The sequence below is a fragment of the Notothenia coriiceps genome, unplaced genomic scaffold (genome assembly GCF_000735185.1).
Source record: "Notothenia coriiceps isolate Sejong01 unplaced genomic scaffold, NC01 NC01_scaffold00005563, whole genome shotgun sequence".
Lineage (NCBI taxonomy): Eukaryota > Metazoa > Chordata > Actinopteri > Perciformes > Nototheniidae > Notothenia > Notothenia coriiceps.
This window is the reverse complement of record NW_011338264.1, coordinates 73,109-81,053: the sequence shown is the minus strand read 5'-3', so window position 1 is coordinate 81,053 and position 7,945 is coordinate 73,109.

Sequence of the window (7,945 nt, the reverse complement as noted above, 5' to 3'; positions counted from 1 at the left end):
ACAGCACACACAGTGAAATGTGTTCTCTGCTTTTAACCCATCCTAGTGCCAGGAGTCTAGTAATAGGAGTAGTGGGCAGCTATTGTGCCGCGCCCGGGGAGCAATGGGAGTGAGGGGGGAAGGGGGATGTCCGGTGCCTTGCTCAAGGGCACTACGGCAGGGCAGGAGGTGAACTGGGACCTCTCCAAGTAGCAGTCCACACTCCATATTTTAGGTCTGTTCGGGGACTTGAACCAGCGACCCTACGGCTCACAGTCCAAGCCCCTACTGACTGAGCCACTGCCGGCATATATATACAAAGGTAAGTTAAAATGACTAAATTAACTTTATATATATGTTTTCTTTTGTCAGATCAAGACCACAGACAAGACCTGACAAAAACATAAACGTGAAGAGCCATAGGGTTAAATATGTTAGTATTACAGGCAGGGACGGACTGGGTCTATTGAACATAATTTACACAAATGTACAACATGTTATGTTAAGGTTTGTTGTGTGTACTTTAAATGTACACCCACCTGTAGACCACAATAACACAGCAACAGAGAGAAAAAAGTAATCCTCTGTAAGAGTGAAAGCAGTGTGTTTGTTCACTCTCACTCATCCATTTCCCCTTCAAATTCATCCTGGTATCGATTTCTGGCTCCATACTATTTTTAAAGAAGACCACGACCACTCAGCCGTAACCCTTTAGCCTGTAATGTCTGGACGCCTCACAAGTACTGCGGTAATTGCTCTTTGTTATACTTACATGACAACGCAAGGGTATAACTGGGATTTCTTAAGTCCTTTTGATAGTCCTGCAGAGACCTGTTTACAAAGAAAGGTCCTCAAGGGTGTGAGTTGTTCTCAATTACTGTGACTCAACTTGAACTATTAAGAAACACGCATATTAAATAGTTATTCAGTGTTGCACAGCCTGTTCTAAAAAAGCAGTTTAGCCTGTAGCAAACTTGGCACAGTAACATGCAAAGAAAACTAGGCACAGAAAGGAGATTTAGTTTGTATGATATATAGTGGTACGTATGTTTCCCTCAGGCTTTTGAATGCTTAAAATGGACTAGTTGTGACACACCATCAAATTGTAGAATCAATATTTTGCTCTTGATTTATAACGAAGCAACCGAAAAGTAGTTTAGGCCAGAGAATTGATTGTTCTCTCCCAACAGCTCGAAGGTTGTTACTGTAAAGTCGCTGCAGAAAGTACTTTCAACAAGGTTATCTGTTTATCATTACATAAGACTAGATTAAAGAGGGGAAATGATACTGGATGACACAGATCTGTTAAGAAACATGTCTGTTTGTGGTAGAAAATACACTGACCTGATCGTAGGTGATTAAAGTCCCTACTTCCGTTGTAGTTTCAAGACCTTGGTTCGCGGAGGACACCAAAAATGTCCCAGGAAAGACAATATAAACGTAACTTTTGTGCATTTTTTTTTTTTTAAAGGTCCCATGTCATGGCCATTTCTACTGATCATATTTCCATTGTTGAGGTCTACTAAAATAGATTTAAATTGTGCAATTTTCCAAAATCACATTGGTTTCTCATACAGCATCTCTGTATAGTATGTGTATTCACTCTCTGTCCTAAAAGGCTTGTTGGAGCTCCTGCCTTTCTGTGTTAGAGTTTTACTCGCTACAGGGTGTACTTTGAGGGTTTGTGACTCAAGGTCCCATGGGGTCAGATTATAATTTTCCAAAGGGGGGTTCGTTTAGCATGAAACACTTGAAATAACTAAAGGATAAGTTAACAAAGAAAGTAGAAAGAAAGTGAGGTCATAGAAAACTATTTCTGCTGAANCAGAGGGAATCGATCTCTTTCTCCACCCAGCCTCCCAATAGCCACGTTCACACCGCAGTACTTTTCCCACTTTAGTTCCGATATAGTTCCGAAATGTCGCGTTCACACCAAAAAGAGCCGGAACTAAAATTAGTTCATGAGAACCTTTTTACCCCCTTTTCCGTTCCTGCTAGAGAGCAGAGACTTTCGTGTGAGAAAAAGGTTCCTATTTCTGATTGGCTGGGCGGATTGCAAACCACGCCCAGTCAAACTAAAAAAAAAGTTTTGTGAAGCCGCCTTTTTATTATCCTCGCATTAGCATTATTAGCATTAGCATTAGCCCAGCGTTGAAACGCAGAGAGACTAACTTATGGCAACACAAAATAAAACATGGGAGTTGTGGAGATGAGGAGGTGTCGGCGTTCTGGAGATTTACTCGGAAGGCTTCAGTAGAAGCTGCTGGGAGTCCCAGCAGCTTCTACTGAAGCTCCCCAACTCCGGGGACTTCCGGCCGGGGACTTTGGGTGGCAGTATACGGCGTGAAGTTGTTTGCGGCCTGCCAGTAAACCCAAAGCAGAAGAAGAAGAAGTGACGTCAGCGGCTTCATTTGCCTAATCCACCCCAGGGACTTATTCCGGTGTGAAAGCGATTAACTTAGTTCATCAAACTAAGTTCTCATGAACCTTTGTGGGAAAAGTACTGCAGTGTGAAAGCGCCTAATGTGAACGGGACCGAACAGCTGGGATGGGGGGAGCCACCATCTCGCAAATCATTTGTTTATTTAAATGCTTTTTTTTTGTATTTGCTTCCTATACTCTTTTCAGTTTATCCTAGTCTCGGGGCTAAATAAATCCTAACAGTAGTTACAAATATATCCCAAATAAATTCCAATCACTCCAAGTCCTTTGCCCTTGTCCCTTACTACCCCAACCTTTGATACAAGCAAGATACGGAGAGAAGCAGCGGTGTAACGGATGTTAGGGAAGCAGACAGAGCAGAGAAGACGGCCTTCAACTGGAGCTTGTCAACCTTTGCACTAAATGTCAATCCCACCCCATCACAATTCCTGAGAGGATGACGCAGCGACAGTCAGGTCCGTGTGGGTCCTTCAAAACCCCATAATGTATATGCTTTACGAGTCAATAGAGAGGCTAACAGCTATCAATCTCTTTTTCCTCTCACCTCTAGGTGTGGGTAATAACTCACTCACTTTCATCTAGTGCCACCAGCAAGCTGCTTGTTGTGAAAAAAACAGCTATCCAATGGATTGCTTGGACATTTAATAATAATAAAGCTTTATTGTTAATATAGCACTTTTCATACAACACATGCAGCTCAAAGTGCTTTACAAAAAGACACATCACAAGTTAAAAATAAACAATACATTCCCCTCAGATTATTTGTTAAGAACTTTACAGATACATGCAGGAAAATATAACATATGTTTTAACATCATTTGGTACAGATATTGCTACCCAAAGAAAGTCTTGTTTGGTTGATCTCTATGGTTACATATAATTGCATTTCATATCCATATACAATTACAATCACTACATTTTTCTCCTTTGGCTCTGCGGAAGTGAAAAGCAAACTGAAGTATGCCAACTTTGATGACAAATTCTGTTCTGATTCATTATGTACTAACAAAAGCAGCCAATAAGTGAAATTGCAACTTTTATCTGCCTGCAAAAAATCTATTGTAATCACCATGTTTTTTGTAATATGCAGCCATGGCAATAAAACCTGAAAATATAATCTAATGTACAGGGTGTTAGAACAAAATCAATCATGTGGGATTTTCCAAGATATGAAGAACGGAAATATTACTGATTGAAAAAGTTTGAATTGGTTGTGGCAGGTCGACTATATTGTAAAATGCCTACCATTTTTAAATCATTATGATACATATTTAACTATAAAGCCTACCCTCTCAGACTATCGCTAAAATTGCTTTCAAATTGTGACACAAACCGAAATCAGTCACTAACTGTGTACATTTTAGTATAAAATCAGCACGACATTCGACAAAGATGCAAGAACATTGCCTTAAATCAGTACAATTGGATACATTGCCTCTATTGTTTGTAAAACATTACATCCTCAAGTTTTAATTGGGAATAAACTAGTTTGCCATTGCTGGTAACAAGCTCTGACAGACAATCCCCAGTAAAGCCACACATTGTTTTACTTTTTGATTAACATATTTGATTTGTAAATATGTTAAATAATAGTAACATTTGGACAGAGTCAAGGTAGCCGTTTCCCTTTGTTTCAAGTCTCCTTGCTAAGCTGGTATAACTGGTGGCTTTCTCAAGCTTCCTGTTGAATACAGATATGAGCGTGACAATTATTTGATGTAACTCTGAGTGAGGGTATTTCCCCAAAGAGCAAACTATTCACTTAAAGAACATGATATGAATCCATCTTTGATACCTGTATAAGTTACTTTTAATTTCAACATCATTCAAACATAACGTCACCTCTAAAAAGAGCAAAGTCCTTCTCGTTGTCATGTTTGTTTAAAACCCATCGACTCAAATATCACCTAATGTCACCATCTCCCCTCTGAATCATTTAGCAGCTCTTATAATCCTGCTAATTGCTAAACCTCTGTACTTGACTGTTATGTTGTTCTTCTCCAGGCACCTCTGTCTAACAGGATTATTTACAATTTCAAGAATATCATCAGGGCAGTGTGTCTATCACCTTGACATTCATTAGTTGCTAGAAAGGTTGTTATGATTACATCTCTGTCACCTACAGATGGAGAGCAAACTGTTTCGTGAATTGTCGGCTCATTTTTTGGTTTAATTTGAGAACTGGACCAGCTCTGCGATCAAGTCAATGCAAGTTTATTTATATAGCACCTTTCAACACAAGGCAATTCAAAGTGCTTTACGAAAATGAAAGACATTAAGAAACATATTATAAAATGGCATTTAAAAACACTCATCTTGATACAGGGTACTTATTATATGTTGTACTTTGGATTCCTAAAGCTTTTAGTCTACTAACCCATCATCCAAGGGTAGTTTTCACTATAAGTACAAAATATTTTTTGGACGGACACTATAATTTACAGTTTTTTACTATGTTCAATCTGAATTTTCTTTAAAATAAAAAACATCTATATTGATTCTGACTTTTCTAAATCCAACTCACAGGTTTATCATTACTTTGAGAAAAAAGATTATTAATTTAACCCTTTTAGAACGGAAGATATGGTCATTTGTTCTGGGAATGTCATTTTCTAGCCTGAAACCTGAAAAACAGGCTTGGGGCCTAACAGGTTAAAGCACAGATAATAACACATGAATAACAAAGGTAAATGAATTAACGTGACAGTGCAGTGTGAGATACACACATCCGAAATGTTTACGTCTGACTCTCAATCATTGCTAACTTTTCAGCAGAAATAGTTTTCTATGACCTCACTTTCTTTCTACTTTCTTTGTTAACTTATCCTTTANTTATCCTAGTCTCGGCGTTTAAGAAATCCTAACACTTGCTTTGAACAAGATGTTCTCACCTTACTTGGCCCAAGTTTCATGCAAGTCCCAAGTCATTTTCTCTTGTTCAAAGCAAGTGTTAGGATTTCTTAAACGCCGAGACTAGGATAAACTGAAAAGAGTACAAGGACGCTTATAAAAGTTAACAGCATTTAATTTAAACAAATGATGCGATGATATACAATGAAATGTGCGGGTTGGTGGCTCCTCCCCTCCCAGCTGTTGGTCCCGTGCGCGTTGGGTCAGCGGAGGGTGAAGAAAAGATCGATTCTCCCTGTCCATCACGGATTATCAACTGTAGTCTTATTGGTCGGCGTCGACGGGGGCGGGTCCGAGGCAATTCCTGACGTTTTTCTGATGACAGCATTCTAATGTCTGTGGCTATTTAAACATTCCCTAATAACAATATTGCAGCGTCAATAAATGAGTGTTAAAGACAGTGTGTTTAGTGTACAACACCACCACATGTCATTTCACCTTCAATTCACGGTTTGAAAACGTTAGCCACATGCTAATGCTAATCGGAAATGAAGAATTTTCAGAATAAAAGTTAAAAGTGTGAACTTCCGGTTTTTCAGAATAAAACCGCTTTAAATTAAAACCCTGTATTTAATTTAAATTACGCCATATCAACATTGATTTTAATTTCTTACACAAGTCAAGTCCCAATTCAAGTCCCTTAAATACTGCTTTCTTACTTGCAGTACCAGGGCTTTAGAGTCTAGGTATGACCATAGGGTATGACGCAGAGTTCACACATTGGAGCATCATAGTGCAGATTCTCCAAAATATATATTGTTTTTGAGACTGGGAGGTCTGTTATATATGTTTAGAGGGGAAATACATTATTTGTAACGTCCGTCCACATGTCACATGACTCACAGGTATTTGTTTACCGGCAGCAGGTAGTCTCTGGACGCAATTTAGCCGCAAAAAAGTTTCAATATTCCTAACCCAGAATCAAAGCAGCTGCATGTCGCTGAGGTCGGAGTCACCGCCACAGTTTTCCATAGACTTTGCATGGCGTCTAGCCCTTAGCTGCACCTTGCTGCTTCCTGTGAACTGCATTAGTGCCTATGTAATTTTGATTATTGCTGGGTCATTCATCAAACCTTCTTCAATGAGCATGACAATTAATCTGTACTATATATCCAGGTTGATCGCTAGGCATTGCACAGAAAAGAGGATACATGTCAACACTAGAAAAATATATATGGATAGAGTATCTTTAGGTATCTTTAGATTACACAATATTAAATATAAGGAAATATGTTTGAATACACTATAGCCTACTATACAAACGTACATTAAACACATTGTACAAAGTAGTTGCAGTTTCTTTATTTAAATTGAAGTGCACTGATGTAGAGTGTGAGTTTAAGATGAGCAAATAGTGCAGGGTTGTTGAAAGAAAGAAATGCATTCAAACGTATTGTTGGAGCCATAATGCATGTGTCTCTGTTTGTATTTTATCTGGACGTTTAATTAATGATGCAGTTCCAACTTTCTACACAAGATAGAGTATTCACTTGTGTGTGTGTACATGTAATCACTGGGTGATCAGGTGCAGGTGTTTGGGACGGAAGCAAACAGTTTTCGACCGTGTCGGCAGAAGCCGTGTCAATAAAGCTGTTTGTATTCAGCGTGACTGGCATGTATATATTGGTATCTGAATGGTAACAGAAAGGCCATATGGACAACAAAATAAATGGATCGATGGATTGAAAGATATACACTCGTATGGACATTGTTTTGTCATCTGGAACACGCGTCCGAAGTTAGTTCTCCCGTTCCCATCCCTCAGTGGCTTAAGTAACCTATGGATAAAGTTAAAAAGCCATTACACATATAATATTTAAAGTGAAAGATAGTCATCATGTCTCAAGTCAGGTCGAGCTTTGGGTCAGTTATTTAAGGCATTAAAACATGGATTGGGGTCGGAAAAATGCAAAGAGGTAGGGTGTGAGTTTAAGATGAGCTGTTAAAGGAATACGTGGGATCAGACTTGAAATATTTTAACCAAAAACGTAAAATTAACACGAAAAGTCATGTTTCAAATTAAATTCAGCCTCATGTATTTTCAAGTTGCAAGTCATCATCGGGTCCGTGCAGTATCTCTAATTGCTGCGCACATGACGGCTCTGTGGGAGAAGTCTTCCTTCAACAGAAAGACAATAGACAGAGAGAGATCCAGCGTGAGTGAGCGTCTCTGAAAGTGGATCTGAAGGCGGATGAGTCTCTGACCGCATTAACAAAACCTAATGGAGCGGCTGGCTCCACCAAGCCTCGCCATCCATTATCTGACTGTTGCCCCGCGCAACCAAGGAGGCTAACGGGCTGCAGCTCGGCCTATGGCCTCCTCTCTCTTTTCCTTTGTCTTATTTCCACCGGCCTTAATGAAAATGATGGCTAAATCAATTCCCCTGGTGCGTAGAAGGAGCCGGGTAATGTTGCCTCCCCCGGGCCTGTGGTCGCAAATCAACTGTAAATCAGCAGGGGGGGGGTGGGGGGACAAGAAGATGAATTTATGTTTTATTTTGAAAGGAAGATGTCATCTGATATAGCATTGTTAGCAGGTCATGTTTAGATTGTTAGGTAGGTAGGTAGGTAGGTAGGTAGGTAGGTAGGTAGGTAGGTAGGTAGGTAGGTAGGT